This window comes from Procambarus clarkii, chromosome 38 (assembly GCF_040958095.1).
Source record: "Procambarus clarkii isolate CNS0578487 chromosome 38, FALCON_Pclarkii_2.0, whole genome shotgun sequence".
Taxonomy (NCBI): domain Eukaryota; kingdom Metazoa; phylum Arthropoda; class Malacostraca; order Decapoda; family Cambaridae; genus Procambarus; species Procambarus clarkii.
In genome coordinates this window covers 32,021,592-32,040,961 of record NC_091187.1, presented here as the reverse complement: position 1 = coordinate 32,040,961, position 19,370 = coordinate 32,021,592, and the positions used below count along the sequence as shown (strand labels likewise).

Below are 19,370 nucleotides of genomic sequence, written 5' to 3'. Positions count from 1 at the left end.
CTCTCTCTCTCTCACTCACTCTCTCTTTCTCTCTCTCTCTCACTCACTCTCTCTTTCTCTCTCTCTCACTCACTCTCTCTTTCTCTCTCTCTCTCACTCACTCTCTCTCTCTCTGTCTCACTCACTCTCTCTCTCTCTCTCTCTCTCTGTCTCACTCACTCACTCTCTCTCTCTCTCTCTCTCTCTCTGTCTCACTCACTCTCTCTCTCTCTCTCTCTCTCTGTCTCACTCACTCACTCTCTCTCTCTCTCTCTCTCTCTCTGTCTCACTCACTCTCTCTCTCTCTCTCTCTCTCTGTCTCACTCACTCACTCTCTCTCTCTCTCTCTCTCTCTCTGTCTCACTCACTCTCTCTCTCTCTCTCTCTCTCTCTCTCACTCTCTCTCTCTCTCTCTCTCTCTCTCTCTCTCTCTCTCTCACTCTCTCTCACTCTCTCTCTTGTAACTTGTAAAGTAACTTGATTGACCATTCTGAAGCAGGTATATTAACTTTAGTACCTAAGGCCTTTACTAGAGACTCTACTTCTAGTCTGAAGCTTTGAAGTGACTCTGGTCTACTATTTGGTGCATTCAGATCTAGCAATTGGTAATAGAGGGTAGCTATACTTAACTCTTTGTTGAAATAGTTCAACTTCAAAAGTTTTACAGCTTCCTCATAATAACTCTCATCGAGAGTTAGGTTATGTCTGACCTTTTTAGCCTCTCCTTTGAGAAGACTAAGCAGGTATGAGAATTTAGAAACCTTGTCAAGAGACGGTTTCTTATGTATATGAACTTCAAATGAAGTCCAAAAGTTGTCCCAATTTTCTGTATCTAATCCTGAAAATGTAGGTAAGTCTAAAGTAGGTAAACGAACCTCTGGTAGTTGGTTACTGAATTGAGACCCTGTGTTACTGGTATTGGATCCAGATTGTTTTGCTAGTTTAGATTGCATGTAAAGTTTATCTTGAGTCTCATCTTCATACTGGGAGATACCGTCTACAATTTGACTTACTTCATCAGGATCAGTTTCTGTGGTATTCAGTAGAGTAAGATAAGACTGACTTGTAAACTTAACTAGATCAAATTTCAGATCAGCTACTCTTACTTATGTCTCTAAGTGATAAGAGTCAATGGGAGTATCTTTAGATAAGCCCTCAGCCTTGTTAATTAATCTGGTCAAATGACCTTTAAGGCCAATATAGGTTCTCCTTAATTGCTCAGGAGTAGCCATGTTGGGCTTGGATCCAAACTTCATGGGATTAGTATATGTATTACTAATGAAGCTTGGGTACTTGTTCATTAGTGGACAAGTAACATTAAATGTAGCCTAATTTAATGTGGCTAATTTATACTCTACCTCACTTGAGGTTAAATGTACCTACCTAACAACAAGTAGCTAGATATTTTGTGCATTGTCTGAACTTCACCATTAGTTCTTGTCCGGTTAGCTCTTCTATATCACCATCAGAGGTAATGGGGATCATCCAGCAATACACAAAATAGATACATACAAAATAATGAGTACAAGAGAAATATTATGGAGACACTCCAATCAGAGTAATCTCAAAGTTTAATCCCACCCTGTTTAGGGTCAGCACAAATAGTATAATACATACACTACTGACTAGCTTAAATCTAGTCGTGATAATTCCTACCTAAGAACTATAAATTTATTTAGTCTGGGCTTGTACCAAATTCAGCACAATCTCAGCCTAAATTCTACCTAATAAGATTGGTAAAGATTATTGTGGTGCAGTAAGGTGAATATAATTGTGCTGTATTTTTGGGTTTTTTGTTTTTATAAGGGTGTACTTACACACACAAGTGCAAACAATTATGTATAGTTAAGTTTGGCTTGCCAGCCACAGCCGTTTGTGATAGTTGATGGTGTTGATCAACTTGTCAACCACATGCAACCTAGACTTACCTGACAAGTGTACACCATCTCTGGTCAGGTTTTGTCTATTAGGTCTGGCTGTAAATTGGATATAAGTGGCATCCAATCTCACTCGTTTTTTCAGCCTGAAATTTATGTACTTAGCAGCTCTCTGGTAGTATTCTGGGGTTACTCCCCAACGATTATCTTGACTTGGTTGGCGAGGTTCCACTAATGTGAATACTACCGAAATACTGATGAGCTTGAAAGAAGAAATTATGGCTTTAAGGTGCTTGATCACCTCAGCTGGATGACGAGTAGGATGGATGTCATTACCACCTAAGTATATAATGGTTAGATGGTGAGGCCACTCTAACGTAGGTGTTAGTGTGGAATTGTTATAAAAGTTATGAGCTGTTGCTCCTGGTGACCTAAAGATTCTTACTTCGGTATTAGGTATAGGTCTAAGTGTTGTGGGTAATTGACTGTGTCCCACTAGTGCTACCTTATACATGAGGTGAAAGTAGCAATGAATTGGTGTGACTAAGACTAACTTATGTGTTACGCTGTTGGCAGACACAATTAATTAAATGGTTAGTCTAGATTACATCACACAAGGATTAGTTATTAATAATTAGTATTTATAATTATAATTTATGTTTATCCGGTTCGATAAGGACCATAATGTGGGACATTTGGGGCTTGACTCTATTTATTTAATTATTAATGTAAAGAAATTCTATTACGAAGGACCACCCGCTTTTATAGTAAAGAGGGAAACTATGAAAATATGATCAATTGAAAATCCCTAGATGAACCAGTAACTATGGATAAAATACTAAAGAATATGATCACTTATATAATTAATGGGCTGTATAATTTAACTGAATCAAAGCCTCAAACACCTACATTGGGGGGTTATTACTCGAACATCATATATGTCCAGGAACTAGTGTGGTTCGTGCACCAGTTCATTATGCAATAATCTAATCCTATGACCAATTATAGAATCATTGTATTTGTCACCAATAAGAACATAGATTATGAACATGAGAAATTAATAATTATAATAAACACATGTCAATCCAAAAAACAGTGCTCCGCATGAATAATACTACAGATTATGTAATTTAAGGAATACGGAAAGGGTCTTAGCTTGAAGACGTTTTCCAAGACATCGATTATGACTCATCCTCGGAATCTCCTGAACTCATCATGGAACACTGGGAGATGATTAACACTGGAAATGACAGCTCGGGGAATTCTTCACACACGCTGCAAATCAAATTATATTCAGTAGCAACATATTAAGCTGCTAGACTATCTATGTTCAAGAAAATTAAATTAGAGAATAGAGACAGATAATAACCTGTGTTTTTTTATAATCGCTCTGCGTGACGACAAGCTACCCAGCTATAACCCCCTCCAAAATGATGCATCAAATGGGAATAAAGGTACTTAGCTAATAGGGCACTGTGTAAGTTAAGGCTTGCCGAAGTTCGCGTCCTAGGTTCAGGCGTCGTTGTAACGAACACGTGGTGTTGAGCCTAGCCTAGATGTTGACGCGCTTCTCTGGCCGGTCACGTTGTACTACACAGAACAAAATTAACAGGTTCCTGGCTGAATGTCAAATTAAATCTCTTGACAATTCAACACGACGTATAAAGTGACACTGACACCAGCTAAGTTGTTGTCTGCAAAGGTTCTTCACACCTCACAGTGGCGACTTTCGTCTTGCGCTCTTGGTGGCGTCCACCCTGGAGGCTTGTGTAATGGCGTCTCTCTCTCCCCGCTCCGCGTCCCGCATTTGCTACACAAATTATTAACTACGAATAATATCATCTCTCGCAGTTGTGATTGAAATGTTCGGATAAGGACGGGTTTATTATTCAGAGGAGTTAAATAATATTATTCGCCCGTTTTACGATGGTAAACAAGCAATGGAGAGGAATTAAAGTCTCTCCAGGGCATTCACGCGTGACGGTAAATTTATTACCAGATAACAGTTATAACTATAAACGCTCTATTTGGCATTAGTTGGGGATCAGTTTATCTGTAAATAATTATCACACAGAACACCGTTGTTTTATAGAGAATCAAACTCAATTCTCAGACACACTGGATATAGTTGTGTTTATTATAATGGAATCTGACGCAATACTGGCGTCTGGTGACGTAAGAATTCTAGCCTTATTGTACAGATGTAATTATTAGTACATGTGAACTCTACGTTTGGTTAAGTTTAATTACTACAATGATTAGTAGATTTAGTAATAATTAATAATAATACAACAATGTTGTGTCAGTGTTGGAAATTTCCAACACCCTCTTCTACAGATTGTCAGTGTGTTTCTTGCTTTGTTCATGTGAATGATGCTGTTGATATTTTTCTGTTTTGTTGTATTTGTTTCCGAAATAAAAAGAAAAAACAAACTCTAAAGCGAAGGATAACCATAAGGTCTGGGACCCCATTACAAGAGATCTGGTAAACACATAGTTCAGTGATTTAATGAACAATCAACCACAGAATGTAAGTGTAGTGCTTTTAAAATGCTAATCAAACCTACTTACTTGAATTACACAGACTTATATCTCTCCTTCATAAACAGTGCTTGAGGTGTCTTTGAGGATAACGAAGATATCAATACCAGATCATTTGGGATGTGGGGGTGACGTATCTGGTGACCAGGCCACAATACCAGACCACTGTAGAGGTGACGCATCTGGGGACCAGGCAACTTTACTGAACCACTTGGGGGGCGGGCGGTGATTGGCTGGATGGTCGGCAGAGGGTGTGGATGTGTGATCATCACTCCTCCAGTGTTGACCCGGTGCTTTGTGTGACCGGTCCTGTCACGGGCCTTCTAGACGTGCTAGCCGGCGGCATGGGGCTGCCCTTGCCTCCTGTCTGCCATACTGAAACTCTATGCTTCGAGTTTTCTGGATTGGCGTCCTACCTGTCGGTGGAGGTGGTGATACTTGATCTGCATGTTGCTGTGGCGAACATGTGTGGCGTGAAGCTACTCTTCAGTGGCCTGGTACTTGTTAAGCTCGGATCTTCTGTGGTATTCTAGGAGCTGGAGGCCTCATATGATATGAGGACGTTCCCCCCCCCCTTGCCTGGTGACGGTGTAACTGTAACAGTGTTGGACCGCAGTGGTTCCTCTACCTATGCAACCCGTTCTTGCAAATTTAATAAGTCAATATTGACTTATTAGTTGCGTGCATAGGTGACATACTAAAAATAATAGTTTCCCTTGAAAAGCTTCATAGAAAACACCGACCTTACCTAACCTACTTAGTATGTTAAAATAAGCATCTTATAGCTTCGTAATTACAATTGTTACTTAACCTATTATAGGTATAGGTTAGGTAATAATTGTAATTACGAAGCAATAAGATGCTTATTTTAACATACTAAGTAGGTTAGGTAAGGTCGGTGTTTTCCATAAAGCTTTTCAAGGGAAACTATTATGTTAAGTATGTCACCAATGCACATATTTAATAAGTCAATATTGACTTATTAAATTTGCGAGAACGGGTTGACCTATGTTGTGGTGCATGGAGTACCGTTCGAGTTCCCGGAGGGCCTGTTACAGCGTTCTTTTGGCAAGTTTGGGGCTGTTGTGAATGTGCGGATGAACGTTGTACTGTCTGGCAGATGGTGAGGCGTTTTGAACGAGCCATGTATTATAACCATGTGCCTTCAGTCTCCGATTCCTTCCTCCATAATACTTCTTGGCCTCAACGGTCGCATCTTTTACGCTAAACAGCCTAGAATGTGTTTCCATTGTGGTCTTGATGGGCACCAGGCGACAGGTTGCCATGCAGATGGTGCAGCTCCCGTGATCTTGTTCCCTGAAGAAGACTTTCCCCTGCTGGTGAACGTGCAGGCATCTGTGTGTGGTGATGTGGCGGATGTCACTGTCGTCCGTGTGCTCCCAGGTTGTTGGTGATGTCCTGGCCAGGGATCGTGTGGTCCCGTCTGTGACGTGCCAGCCTGCGCCTCCCCGTGGCCTTTTTCCTCTGGCGGATTCTTTGGAGGATATGGTTTCTTTGGTGGACGGGGAAAGTGGTGCTGCCTTGTATTTCAGATGACGTGCCTGTTCCCATTGCGTCGTGTGTGGTGGTGCATGGTCCGGTGCCTCCGCATGTTGCTCCGGGGAAAGTCTTGCATGGCTTTGCGGAGCGTGCCTGTGAGCTGTCACACTATGGTTCTCCTGGCTCGCCTGTGTAGGTCGTGAAGGCGTTGGAGGACTCTGATAATATGCGGCCAGTTTCGAAACGATCTCGTGTGGCTCACAATGCGTCCCCTTGCCCTGCTCGTGCTTCATATGCTGATGTGGGCGATTTTGGCAGTTCGCTGTCTTCCTTGAGTTCTGATGCGGATAATGTGGGTGATGCTGTTTGGGTGTCTGTGACTCCTGTAGGCCGTCCTGCGGCGGTGTCGGGTCCTGTAGTGGACTCATTGCCTAGCTGTTCTTGTGTCTTCTCTGGCTGCCTCTGCATCCCCGATAGCTGGTCCCCCCCCTGGGTTGTGGCCCCAGTTGTGGATTCTTCTTAAAATCTTTTTCAAGAAGGATTCTGTTTTGGCAGCCTTCATGCCACTGGCCTCTCTGACCATGCCCTCAGGGCGGGCGTGGTCAGGGAGGTCAGCGCGTCTGCCCTCTGTGCTCAGAAAGTGCTGGAGGACACCCCGTCCTACAGAATGTGTATGCAACTCCATGCGTCTGCCCCCTGTGCAGCCAGCCTCTGCGCAGTTGCCCTCTGCACAGCTGTCCTCTGTCCTCTAGATCTTCGTCCTCAGTGCCTTGCGCTTCCGTGGTTCTGCCTCTCCAGCCTGTGTTATCTGTGTCTTCGACCCATGTCGTCGAATCAGGTCCGGACGCCTCCCTAGATCGTCATTCCTGAATTTATGTGGTGCCCAATCCGTCCAACCAAGGAGGAGTCACCTCTTTGGGATTCTTACTGTTCTTGGTTTCCTGTGCAACAGTTTCCAGAGAAGTATAAGTATCAGTAGAAACCAGTGAAGCGTGCTTGACCTCGTTCCCGGTCTATGTTGCTACCCTGGAAGCTCCTGTGTTTGGTTTGGTTTTATTTACATTCTATTTTTTAGTACTTCTGTGTATTTTCGTTTGTGCATCATGTTGGTGTTTTATGATATTTTGATTTTATACTGTTCCTCTGTTGGGGAGCCTGACAGCTGAGTGGATAGTGCTCGGATTCGTAGTCGTGAGGTTCCGAGTTCGATCCCCGGTGGAAGGAGATAAAACTGGGTAGAGTTTCTTTTGCCCCTGTTACCTACCCATAAATAGGTACCTGGGAGTTAGACAGCTGCTATGGGTTGCTTCCTGGAGGAGGGGGGTGTAATAAAAAGGAGGCCGGGTCGAGGACTGGGCCGCAGGGACGCTAAGCCCTGAAAATCACTTCAAGATAACCTCAAGATTCTTGTGTTTGTACTGGTGACTTGACACTGGGATTACTTTGTATATATTGTGTATTTCCATAAATTAATAAAAAAATGTGCGTGACGTATCTGTGAACCAGGCAACAATATCGGACCACTTAGGGGGGGGCGGGGGAACCGACTTATCTTGGGACCAAGCAACAATACAAAACGATTTGGGGGTGACATATATGTGGACCAGGCAACAATATCGACCACTTTGTATGGTGACGTTTCTGGGGACAAGGCAATAATATCGGACCACTTAGGGGTGACGTATCTGGGGACAAGGCAACAATATCGGACCACATGGGGGCGACGTATCTGGGGACCAGGCACCAATAACAAATCACTTGGGGAATGTCGGGGTGCTCGCCTAGCACTTGGTGGAGGTAGGACGTGTCGCCTGTGAGCTCCTGTTTTGCTGGTCAGTGGTAGTTTGTATTTGTGAGTGGACCCTTTGGGCCGTGTCGGCTGGAGGGATGGCAGCCCCCCTCCCCCCTGTGAAGCTGAGGGTTACCATTGGCCTGGAATTCACTGGTCCAGCGTCATACCCGGCTGTTGAAGCGGTCATGATTGATATGTTGCGGGTGAATATGGCGTCTGTGTCCGCCGTTCAACTTGTATCTGGGCATCGAGCTGTTGTGAAATTCAGTTCCACGGCTGTGTATCGTGACTTTGTGGACCGCTATGATGGGAAGATGTTTACTATGCCTGAGGGTGGTGGTTCGGTGGAAGTGTTGAACAGATGCAGTGAAACTACCTATGTGGGAGTTTATGGTGCTCCCTTCGAGTTCCCTGTCTCCGTGGGTGAAGTGACTCCAACGTCACTTCACCCGATATGGGCTGGTCTTGAGTGTCCATATGAATGCTGTCTCCTCCAGGTGGTGGACGAGTATCCCGAATGGGACCCACACAGTGGCGATGCAATTGAAGGACTCCATCCTTTCGTCTCTCCTGCTTCTGGGCTTCATGGTACACATATTCTATGTAGGTCAGCCCCGGACTTGTTTCCAGTGCGGGCTATCGGGCCACCAGGCTGGGGGTTGTAGGGCAAGCCGGGTTGGCCCTCTGAACTATTTTAGGGAGGAGGACTTTGCCCCGTTGGCAGTCCCGGACCTGTCACCAGGTGCTACTGTGATGAATGATGCTTCCCGGTCGTCTGGTGCCCCGTTGCCGTTCTCAAATGCCAGCCTACATGTGGCTGGGGGTGTGAGTGTCGGGGTGGTAGTTAGTGCATCCCCGGCTCCCCTGCCTCAGCCATGCCCGCCTGCCCCTATCTCCAGTCAAGTCTCCAGTTGTGTCTCCTGTGGTGTGTGGTCTAGTGCCCCTAGTCATCGAGGATGACTAGGGGCCGTGCACTGTCTCCGGAAGATGTGTCTTCGGCCCATGTTGACGTGCATGCGGTGATGTCTCCCATGGTCTGTGGTCCTGTTCCCCGGGTTGTTGAGGCTGTGATGTAGAGTGATTGTGCACTGCGTGGAGTTGTGCGGCCGACCAGAGGTTCTACTGCGGTGCCTCTTAGCGGGGGTGATAGTTCCGACGACCTGTATCCAAGTGATTGCGGCGAGCTTCGAGTCTTTCTCCGCCTCGTGGTGAGACCTGGGCCGACGTCAGGAATTTTTGTGACTCTGGGAGTTCGTTCTCTTTGGATGGTGATGTGGGCAATGATGTTGGGGTGCCTGCGGCTTCTGTGGGCTGCGCTGCGGGAGTGATGGGTCCTGTGGTGGGATTGTCAACTGATCCTGTGTCTTCTCCAGCTGCCTCTGCATTCCTGGTTGCTGGTTCCCCCGGGTTGGGCGGTTGTGGCGCCGGCCGCGGTTGCGGTAGATGGAGGGGACTTGGTGATGGTTCTTAGGAAAGATTCTGTTCTTGCGACCCCTATGCCTCTAGCGTCCTTGTCTGTGCCCTCCGTGCGTCTGTCCTCAGTGCTGCCAACTGCTGCGCTGCTGCCCACTTCTCAGCCGCCCTTTGTTACTCCACCCCCTTGTGGTGTCAGCGTCTGTGTCATCGCCCTCTGTGATTTTGTCCCCTGCGACTGTGCCCGTTGTGCTGCTGCCTTCTGTAGGGCCAGCTTCTGTGCTCCAGTCTCTCGTGGTTCCACTGCCGGTGCAGCCGAGCTCTGTGTGGCCTCTTCCCGTGACTTCCGCCCCCGTGGAGAGGGCGGAAGTACTTCATGTATAGACCGCGGGGATCGCGTCGTTACGTTTCCTTGTCTGTGAAGGTGTTGGCTCGGTGGGATGCCTACAGGAAGAAGTACCCTCGTCGTCTATTTCCGGATAAATATAATGATAATTAACTGTGTGTGTGGTTCTTGATTTGTGTTGCTTAATTTACCTGTTTTGATGTGCTGTGAGATACGGTTAATTTTGTTCGTGTTTCTTGCCTGGTAATGTTGGGTTATAGTGCTCTGGTGCTTTCTCTTTTCAGACTGTGTTTAAATGTTACCTATGTTTAGGTTTCCATTTTATGTGTATTGTACGACTTTTGTTTGTGTGTTTGTTTTACTGCTCTTCAATTTTGTTCATGTGTTTCTTGCCTTGTAAATGTGAATGATGATGTTCATGCTTTTCTATTATGTAGTATTTGTGTTTACAAAAAAAAAATAAAAAAAAATGGGGGGGGGTGACATATCTGGGGGATCAGTAAAGATGATGGATGAAGGAGTCCTTCCCCTCTTATATTATAATAATATTTGAACTGACAATTCACCTTCAATAAGTTAACACTACTAGAGGAACTTTATAACTGTAAACTTATTATTTCTCCTTGGTATGGGAACCTTTTATAAGCATTTTAGTACAAGTAAAAGTTTTTACATTAGTGCTAAATATACTGTGAGTGTCTGTCATGGGAGCGGAAGTCTTCCTCTCATCCCTCTCTTCTCCATCTCTATATTGTAACTAACAATAAGGTAAATGACTATAAATAATAAATATTTAAACAATAAATAAACAAAATCAACATAACAGTGAAGGAGGTCAAGTAATATTCGGTTAGTTATGGGGTTAAGTGGCCCTTGCCTGCATTGTTGATATTGTCAATGGCCACTTCTGGCGGCGGCATCTGGCCACTTGCATGTTATGGTCGTAGCGGCAAGAGTAACTAGCGTCTTGGACCCCTGTTGAGGAGTAGCCAATTACAAGCCAGGAAGGAACTGTTGCTGCAGAATTTATTACCAATGAGAAGCAGTGTGGTGAGTATAAAAGTGGGAGTTGGCGCCGAGGTGTGTCAGTTACCTCCTCACCTCCACAGTAAGACGCCCTATTATTGTGAAGGTTTGTGTTATTATGTTAAGTTTTATTGTTAATAATTAAGTTTTGTTGGTAATAATATTTAGGTAATAATTAAGTACTATGGTAGGCGTTGTATAGTTAAATGTTTCATAATCTTTGTATAGTTGAATGTTTCATAATCTTTGTAACAATTGTTTTCTAGATTATCATCACATTCACACAGGTGACGTCCTGACAAAGTCAACTCTTTGCCAATTAACTAGATTATGCACTTAATTAGTGTAACATTACTAAACAAATCCATGGCTTCTTATAGATGTAGGTAACTACGTGGATTATATCCTCTAAACTCATATCCTGCTAAACTGCTCCTAAGCTAATAAAATTAAACTTTAAATATGAATATTTAAAGTCCTTAAGTTTCTCTAAAATTTTTAAATGCTATATTTTGGTTCTGAAATAGCACTGAACTTTCCTTGCTCTGAGCTTACTTGTGAAGAGGATGAAGGGTTGGGTACTGTTCACTTGCTGAAATTCATGCATTTCACTTGGAAGCTACATTGTTTCTTGCAAATGTAACTCTTGACTATCCATAATTTTTATTAATAACTTTGAGCAACGTTATTACATTCCAAACTAGTCGTCACTAGAGTAGTTAAAACCTTACGACGCCTCTGAACTAAGTGTACGTTGCAGACTAGTTTGAGTAACGGGTATTGCAAGGAAGAATTTAACAAAACATTCGTAATTTAATGTAGCACCTTCAGGTAAACTCTTGTTCCTACTGATTTCGGTTAAACCTTGTATCTAAATTATATTAAATTTAAACTATAGGAGTGACTTTGCTAAAAATTCATCTATATTCCTTATGGATCTCATGAAAGATAACTACCCTTATCTTCATTTGATACCAGTCTAGACAAATTTTATTGACGCTACTATAAATATTACGTATACCAATCTCGCCCTTGCATCCTTAACTTTCTCTTAAAAAACACTTGTGAATCTCTGCTTAGTACTTGACGAAACGCTCAAAGTTTAATAAATTGTGCATAAAGAACAGAATTAATCCGTCAACACCTTGCCTTCTATTCACTTTTCATACAATAATTTTCCGGTGGTCGTGCCGGTGGGATTACAACTCGCCTCCAGTGAAGTATACTCTGCCTTAAACGTGCTCTTGTAATTTCACACACCGGAGACCAGGTGTGTAACATTGATTATTGTACTGGTAATATTGCTGAACCAGTCAATGAAAACTTCTTAATGAAATGGCAGACTCACCGTTTACGTTAACCTTGGATAAAAGGTAATTACTTTAAACATTGGATAGGTATTGTCAAGCAATACATTATTTGTGAAACTCTACTATTAAAGTCTTGTGTAAAATATACCTATTAGACTTAAAGGTAGCATATACATTGCTCGTCTTGCAAAATTATTTGACTTCAAAGTTGTTGGTTTTTTTTTTTTTTTTTTTTCTTACTTGCAACTTAAGTATACATTTAAATACTAAACTTCTCGGTCCCACTAAACTTCCACTTCACACTGTAAATTGAAATGACTTTCGTTTGTATTAATAACTGTTCCCGGCCACACGTTGTTGTGGCTCTGCAACTGTTAGTTTCTGAGCCATGGTAAATTTCCCGTCTCCCAGTCCTCTCCCACTATTACCACCTCCCCTGTCCTCTCGTCCTTGTCCTTCCCACTATTCCCCCACGCCACCATCCCCCTGGTCCTGCCACATTCATCCTGTCCCCCACTCCTGTTCCTTTGTCCTCCCCATTTTCCATTCCTCGTCTTTCCCTCCATTCCCCACTCCCTCGCCCGATGCATTCCCAAATGATCTGATGTTCCTATCGGTGAAAAAAGTTATAAAAGATAGGAAAATAAACCAAAATCAACGGTATGGTAAACGCTGCTCTTTCAATGCCATGTCATACAAAATAATAGAATAAAAATAAATAAATAATCTCTAAAATTTCAATTCATCGATGCTATTGCAAACATTGAAATGGAATTGTAACATAATTAGTTGAACTTTTGGACCAGTTAAGTGAGACGGATGGCGCTGTTTAGAAAAAAGTTTTTAACAGTCGCAGATGTGCCATCTATATAGTATATATATATATATATATATTTTATATATATATATATATATATATATATATAAACGCACGCCTATTCAAATGCAACTGTCAAAATTGAAAAGCAATTGGTAAAGAGGTTTTGAAGATTTCCCTCTCATGAAAGTCTTTTCAAAAAATTTTACGATCGGATTTGATATTTGTATAAAAACCTGTTCGGATGCAAATGGATCGTTTTGTGAGAATTTCAAAGCCATTGGTGAAGAAATTTAGGAGATTAGTGATTTAGAACAAACGAACATTTCCATTTTTATTTATATAGATTTAATAAATACTCATTACAGATGGCTGCCATAATATTTCTGGTGATGGCAGCGGCAGTGATGCCATCCTGGGCCCAATACTTTTTTTTTTTTTAAGTTATATACTAGAGTTGTTACATTCTTGTACAGCCACTAGTACGCGTAGCGTTTCGGGCAGACACCTGGAATACGATCCCCTGCTGCGAAGAATCGTTTTTCATCCAAGTAAACATTTTACTGTTGCGTTAAACAGAGGCTACAGTTAAGGAATTGCGCCCAGGAAATCTTCCCCGGCCAGGATACGAACCCATGACATAGTGCTCGCGGAACGCCAGGCGAGTGTCTTACCACTACACCACGGAGACTCTAGTCTCCGTGGTGTAGATTAGTAGAGGCGTTATTATTACTTCGTTAATAACGCTGCTCCCGCCATCTTGGGAGCCACTGACAGTCCATTCGTTACCTCAAGTGGAAACCTCTTGGTATCTGAAGGCGGCCCCACCTAACCTCAACCCCAGCAACCCTTCCCACAACTACCAGCCCAACAACCTGTGTTCAGCCACAACTACCAAGCCAGCCTCAGGTCTTTATTCCTCAACAAGTATCTCCACTATTGACTCCCTTTACCTTGTGTCCAACTACATCTTTATGCAACCATGCTGCTAAACCCCTGGTAAGATGAGTTCCATTTTCCTTTCATATGGACGTACTTAAGGTTAACTGGTAATTAAAATGAGCCTTCACATAATTTTTTGTAACTTATCAGGTTGACGAGGTAGTGGACGGCAGAGCATACCACTTCTCATGGTGTCACGACTCTGGTCGACTCTACACCTGGGAGCAAGCAACTTATTACTGCTCTGGGCTTGGCAACGGGTCCAGGCAGTCGGTATTGAAAGTCACAGGAAGCAAGGGTTAATTTCCAACTGTGATTACACGTAAGTTGAAAAGGTGGTCTAGGTGTTTAACTAAGCCTTGAGTGACTAACTTGGATGTAATGAAAATGGTATAATTTCAGACTACATCAGCAACATCTGGACGAGCGGCAACAAACGGAACTCGAGGTCTCGGTCGTGGTTATCTGGCACTTCCTCTCCCTACTCTAACTGGTCTAGCACTGGCAGTTGAGAACTGGTTTGTTGATCGTAAACAAAACTATTGGTGTTGACTGGTAATGATCATGGCCTTGAGAACCACTTGTCTTCCCCAGGCGAGGACTGCCACAGCCAGACAACGATGAAGGCAACGAGGACTGTCTGGCGGTGTTAAACAACCTGTATAACGATGGTGTCACTTGGCACGACTCCTCCTGTTTCCACCTGAGACGCGTAATCTGTGAGGCTCCACGCTTCTACGCTCGATAGTTGTTCTCCATCAGTTCTCATTGTATTAATCAATGGCAGTAAACTTCTAAATCTATCGATTGATACAAATTAATTCCAGACATTCTATTGTTGTAATATAAATGTTATAAACGCATTGTCTGGTTTATTTCTCTGAAGTTTGTAAACACCGCCCATCTTGCAAATGTGGTATAGAAAAGTGTGAGGGGCGGCAAAGGGGATAATGTGTCAATGTGGACACCTTAACAGTTTTTTGTCAGTCTGGTTAGATAGCCTAAGTTCTGATAGGCTGCCGACCCCTACCAGCTAGAGGTTGGCAGAGTAGCGCTGAACAGACTGTAAGGCAACCTGTTCTCACTAGGCTGTTTAAAGCGGTGGCAGTCTTCCCCAAATGCACCCCGTCCCCGCTCAGCTCGTTGTCGCCGTGTGGGGGCTTAGTGGGCGGCTGCCGGAGTGTGATGCTCCTTGGGACAGTCCTCTGTCCTTTTCTAGCCTTGTGCTCCTGCTGCCGTCCTCTCCAATTCTGCTGGGCATCTTTTCCTTTTCCTTCTGTTTCGTTTTTCTCCCCCCTCTTCTCCTATCTGCTTGTCGTTTCCTGCCGACCTTTTGCTCGTTCTGGTTCTTCCCTTGGACTTCTTCTATTTTGACGCCCGGGTGCTTGAGGAGGCATACTCTTGACACCCGTAGAACTGCAGTACCCGACGTCGAGAGCGAGGGGAACCTTTTATTGTCAATCCCCATTTCGTCACTGAACCCGATCTCGACGGACTGTCGGTTTCTTAAGGTGGCGTTTGTGGGGCGTATACTCACGACGCACCCCTAGGAGGCCCCGGCAAGATCGGCGATAGCTTCTTGTTGGGTGTCCTGCTTCTAATTGTGGCTCCGTGGTGGGTGTGGGGGCACATTCGTGAATGAATTCTTCTTTTCGTCATGATGATAAACCCTGTTTCGGCTGCTTCTGGTTTGCCTTCTCAGGCTCGAGGGGTGGGCGACCAAGCCCCCGGGTCGGTCCGCATTGGAAGACCGGGCTCTGTAGCCTCCGCTGCATTGGGCCCCGACCGTGCTCCTCCTTTGGCCTCTCTGACTCCTTCCCCTGGCTCCCCTCCCTCCTCTGTGGTTGGGTCGAGCCCCAAGCCCCCAGTGGTGACTACCTCGTCCCCTGGCGCGGCTCCTTCTCTAGTTGTAACTACTGTGCCTTTTAACCCCTCTCTGGGGGTTCTCACCGCCGTCCTCGTCACGGCCGCCCTAGCTAGATTCCTTCCAGTTCTGCTACCTATCAAGCCCTGTTTGGTCCTTCTTCGTGGGCCAAATATTTTGATCTCCTCCTTCTTGATTCTGCGCCTCCTGATGATTTCTCCCTCCATAGACATCTCGTTGATTCCGTGGATGCCTCCATTACTTTCAACCCCACTTGTCTCGGTACACGTGTCGTTGCTGCTCCTTCTCAGGATGCTGCTTCCTGCTTGGCTGCCTTATCCTGCCTTGGCGAGACCCCTGTTCGGGTCTCGAAGAACGCTCAGTTGAATGCCAGTGTTGGCACTATTTTGCTCCCGCTCCATGTTGCGACCGGTGTTCGGGACCTGCGCGACTGCCACGACGATATTCAACATATCCTTGCTGCCCAGGGCCATTCTATTCTCCAGGTGGACACGTTTACTCGTCCCCCTCGTGGTTTTCGTCGTCAACCCCTCCGGGTTGTGAAGATTACCTTTGATGGTAGGACCCTTCCACCCTCTGTCATTCTTGCTGGTGCCAGGTGCTCTGTCCAGGAGTACATTCCTTCTCCTCGGCGCTGCAACACGTGCTGGAGGTTTGGGCATGGTGCCCTCCGCTGCTCCGGGACTGTCTCTCTCTGTCCTTTGTGTGGTGGCGAAGGTCACTCCAAGTCGGAGTGCACTTCTCCCCAGGCTCGTTGCCTCAACTGCGGTGAGGCCCATCCTACCTTCTCCCGTGCGTGTGTCCATTACAAGCTTGAGGCAGCCGTCCTCAACTTGAAGCACCGGGAGCGTTTATCTTTTCCCGAGGCGAGACGCAAGGTTCGCCGGCTCCCGCCTTATGCTAATATCTCTTATGCTCGCGTGTTGCGCTCTTCCTCTCCTCGTCCTTCCCGCCTTCCTCAGACTCCCAACCGTTTTCGGGCCTTGGACCCTGATGCGCCCGCTGCCCCCTCCTTTGTTCCTTTGGGTTCTCTCCCGAAGGATCCTCCTCCTGGTCCTCTGTCCGGGGTTTACCTTCCTTCTACCCGGTCTGTCGTGTCTTCTTCCTCGTCCCCCCTCCAATCCTCCTTCCCATCCTCTTCCTCCATCTATCGGCTCTCCCCACCGCCTGTCGGTGCGGGCGGATGTCCATCGCTCTCCTAACGGCCGACGTGTGTGTGCTCTCGTTCGGCTTCTCCTGTTCAGACACTGGAATCCGTTGCCCGGTACGTAGTTGCTGGGACACCGGTCTCTTTAAGTCAGAAGCGTAAGCCTGGCTCCTCTCCTTCCTCTTCCCCGGCGAGTAAGAAGGCTTCGCTTTCTTCCTCGGCTCCTACTTCTGGCTCTGTTGCTCCTTCCCCTCCCGTTTCAGTGATTACGTCCCCTGTTCCTGCTATGGAGGTTTCTTTGGCCCCTGCTTCCCTTTCGGTTGCTGCTCTTGCTGGGGTGCGCTCCCCTCTTTCTACTCCCCCTCTTTCTACTCCCCCTCTTCCTGCTGCTGTCCTTGACTGCTCCTCTCCGTTGTCTCCTCCTCTTCCTCCTCCTCCTCCGGACCCCGCCCGCCCTCCTCTGATCTGTTCTCCAGTTTCCTTCCCTCCGTCTTTGCTCAGTTTACCAATGCCCCCTAACCCTGACTTTGCTGACCCTGATCTCGACCCTGATATTCTTTATCGTGCTCTTTCGCCTTTGTTTCTTCCTTGTTCTCTGTTTTCGTCTTTTCTCTTCTCGTCGTTGTCCATTCTTCAATGGAACGTTCGAGGTTATTACGCCAATTTCCTCGAACTCCAACTTCTGATTTCGCGGTTTTCGCCCCTTTTGTGTCTGTCTCCAGGAGCCAATGCTTGGTGCTCGTCCAGGACGTTTTTGTGGCTATTCCTTTCTCTCTCTTCCCCCCCCCCCAGCCATTGCTAGGGCTTCTGAATTTCTGCTCTCTTGATTCGTGCTGATGTTCCCTTTGTTCCTTTGCTTTTTCCTTCGCCTCTCCATTGTTCTGCTGCTCGTATCTTTGTGGGGAAATGGTACACAGTTTGTTCCATTTATCTCCCCCCCGAGTGTCCCGCTCTCTTACTGCTCTGAAACACCTAGACTCTTTGCCGGAGCCTGTGCTCCTGCTGGGTGACTTCAATTGTCGTCATCCTCTTTGGGGTGACGTTCTGACGAATACCCGGGGTCGCCTCCTTGAGCCGTTTCTCCTCTCTTCTTCCGTGTCTCTTCTGAATTCTGGTGAGCCCACTCATTTGGACTCTCGGACTCGCACCCTTTCTTGTCTTGATCTTTCTCTCTGCTCTTCTTCTTTTTACTCAGATTTCACGTGGCAGGTTCTTGATGACCTCCATGGAAGTGATCATTTCCCCATCCTTGTTTCCTTTTTCTCTTTTCGCCCTTCCCTCTCTTTCCCTAGGGTCCAGTCTGCCTTAGCAAACTGCCACCTATTTACCCTCAGTGCTGCTCTCTCTGACCTCTCCCTCGCGCTCTCCTCCTTTTTCATGACAGTCTTCAACGCTGCCCTCCGCTCTATTCCTCGCTCTTCCTCTCGGGGTCCATTGAAGTGCGTTCTCTGGTGGAATGCGGACTGTGCTCGGGCCGTCCGCTGTAAGCGTGCAGCCTGGAAGAGGCACCGCCGTAGGCAGATGACCGATTCTTTTCTTTCGGAAAGAGTGCGGTGGCCCGTAGGGCCGTCCGTACGGCTAAACGTGAATGTTGGGCATCTTATGTTTCAACAATTACGTCTGAAACCCCTCTGGCCCAGATCTGGAAACATATCCGCAAGATAGCGGGTAAGTTCGTTCCCGATGTTTCACCGGTCCTTCACCTCCATGATACTCTTGTGGCGGACCCGTTGCAGGTCGCTTCCGAACTGGGTTCCCACTTTTCTTCTGCTAGCTCTGGTCTTCATCTTCCCCAATCTTTCCTTCTTCGTAATCCTGTCCTTGAGTCTCGTCCTTTAGATTTCTGCACTCATCTTCAGCTTCCCTATAATGATCCCTTCTCTCTCTGAACTTCGCTCTGCCCTGGCCCTCTGCGGTTCTACGGCGGCGGGCTCCGATGGTATTCATTATGAGATGCTTCGCCATCTCCCGGCGAGCACGTCTCAGTATTTACTGAGTCTATATAATCGGATCTGGGAGTCGTCGTCAGTCCCTGCGGACTGGCTCGATGCCGTTGTCCTCCCTGTTCGCAAACCGGGGTCTCTGGGTACTTCCCCTAAGGACTTTCGCCCAATTGCTCTCACAAGTTGTGTCTGCAAACTCTTTGAACGTATGGTTAACGTTCGTCTGATGTGGTTCCTGGAACACTATCACCTCTCCCCTTCTCAATTTGGTTTCCGCAAGTGCCGCAGCACGACAGATGTCCTGGTGAACTTGGAGGTCTATATTCGTACTGCTTTTGCTGCGAAGACCTCCGTTGTTGCCGTCCTTTTTGACCTGGAAAAGGCTTACGACACCACTTGGTGTTATCATATCCTATCTCAACTTCATTCTTTTGGCCTTCGTGGTAATCTCCCTCTCTTTCTCCGCAGCTTCCTCTCTCGTCGTTCCTTTCGGGTGCGCCTTGGTACTGCTTTCTCCCTCTTTTCAGCAATACGAAGGTGTGCCCCAGGGTAGTGTTCTGAGCACAACTCTTTTTCTGGTTGCCCTCAATGGTCTTCTTTCCTCTCTTCCTTCTGGTGTCTTCTCCGCTCTCTATGTCGATGATCTTACCCTTTGTTGTCAGGGTGATGATTCGCCTCTCCTTCAACGCCGGCTTCAACTTGCAATTGATGCCGTGTCGTCTTGGGCCACAGATCATGGCTTAAAGTTCTCTACTTCTAAGACTTGTGCCATGACTTTTACGCGGAAACGGGTTGTTCTTCGTCCCTCTTTGTCACTTTATGGTCATCCCCTTGAATACAAAGATTCCGCGA

General features: G+C 45.9%; 1 protein-coding gene and 1 long non-coding RNA gene across 2 annotated transcripts in view; both read left to right on the top strand.

Moving 5' to 3' along the window:
- Positions 1-19,370, top strand: part of LOC123748449 (uncharacterized) — a 579,862-nt gene that overhangs the window by 446,293 nt on the left and 114,199 nt on the right. The gene's annotated exons all lie outside the window — the stretch shown is intronic.
- LOC123749150 (uncharacterized) lies at positions 10,455-14,406 on the top strand. The gene is made up of 3 exons (XR_011230758.1): positions 10,455-10,580; positions 13,694-13,865; positions 13,946-14,406. It is a non-coding gene; the product is annotated as an uncharacterized lncRNA (long non-coding RNA).